Below are 1,674 nucleotides of genomic sequence, written 5' to 3' on the forward strand. Positions count from 1 at the left end.
TTTCCTCAATACATTATTATATTTTTTATGTAATATTTTTTTTTGCATGCAGGAAACAGTATGAACGAGGGATCTATACCTTAACAATAAACAACAGCAACAAAAATAATGAATAATTGAATTAAGGTAGTATCTTCTCTTAAATTCTGCCTCCACCTGCTGGGCCGTGGGAGGAATGCCACTGTAATAAGACAAAGCATCTTCCAAAAGCAACACTGACAACACTGTGCTGGATATCCAGACACAGTACCTGAGGTCAGGATAACAGGACATTAGTTAGAAGAATTTAAAAAATGCTGATAAATTAAATTCTTTATTAGCTTCAGAATTGCAATATTGCAATTATTATTAAATGAATAATATATATTCATCACACAGAGAACTTCCATCAAGTTGTAGATTGTTTCCAAAGTGATTTCAGTTGTGGATATACAGTCATGTGGGTCATGGGAGAAATGGGAGAAAGATGCTGCTATGACAGGCAGTCTTATGCTCACCTTTTTCACATAATCTGTGTTGTCCAGATCTATTCCTTTGATATGGGGGCATCTGGTGGAGAGAACAATAGTACTTTTATTGAAACATCTTTATTTCACAGGTTTTCCAATCATTTAGTTCCTTTTCTAAACTATAGATAGATTAATGTGTCATTGGAAAGGAATTGTCTTTTTTTTGAGCAAAATACATTAGTCTAAATCCTAATATGGGACAGATGGGGGTCTAACTACATTTCCATGTGGTACCATTAGAATGTTTGTCTAGCAGGATGAATTGTGAGGCCAATGTAAATATTTAATGTTTCTGCTTTAGAAACTCAGTGTAATGGAAATGCTGAAAATTATGGTTTTTACCATTCTGACAAGTGACAATCCCCTAAAATGAAAGAAATACAGATGATACCAGCTTTACTGAAACAGAAGTCCTGAGTGTGTTATGCAAGTTGCAACCCCCTGAGGGACCAGCAGCTTCCTCCTGAGGTGAAGTGAAGGATCAGGCACTGATCTCTGGGGACCAGTGATAGGACCTGAGGGAATTGCTTGAAGTTGAGTCAGGGGAGATTTAGGTTGGATATTAGAAAAAGATTCTTCACCCAGTGGGTGTTTGGGCACTGGAACAGGCTCCCCAGGGAAGTGGTCACAGCACCAAACCTGGCAGAGCTCAAGGCACACAGTGTGACTCTTGGGGATGGTCCTGTGCAGGGCTAGGAGGAGTTGGACTTGATGATCCTTGTGGGTCCCTTTAAACTCAGGATATCCTACGGTTCCATGATTCTAACAACTTCTTCCAAATACCATGCACAGCACAGCTTCTACACACAACCGGTTTTTTTAAGTGCCGAACCCTCTATTTTTTTCCCCAAAAGAAAGTTTAAAGAACCTAGGTCTGTGAACTCAGTGCCCTAAAACAAGGCACAAAACACGCAAAATGGAACTGCAGGAAAAGAAGGAAAAAAATTAGAACAAGACTACCACGACTTCCACCTCCTCACTGCCGTGTTTCTTGAAGGAGGCCAAAGATGGACAGAACAGATTAGTCGATACTCCGCCGAACGACGGCAGGATCTGATCCTCGTCCACGCTCAGGGTTCGACGTGATCTCACTAGTCTTCCAGTCAGGCAAAGGCACTTATAGAATTCATTGTCGTTCTCTTATTTTATTTTATGAGCAAAACGC

Source organism: Manacus vitellinus, unplaced genomic scaffold (assembly GCF_001715985.3).
Source record: "Manacus vitellinus isolate BGI_N305 unplaced genomic scaffold, ASM171598v3 scaffold_0_pilon, whole genome shotgun sequence".
Classification (NCBI taxonomy): domain Eukaryota; kingdom Metazoa; phylum Chordata; class Aves; order Passeriformes; family Pipridae; genus Manacus; species Manacus vitellinus.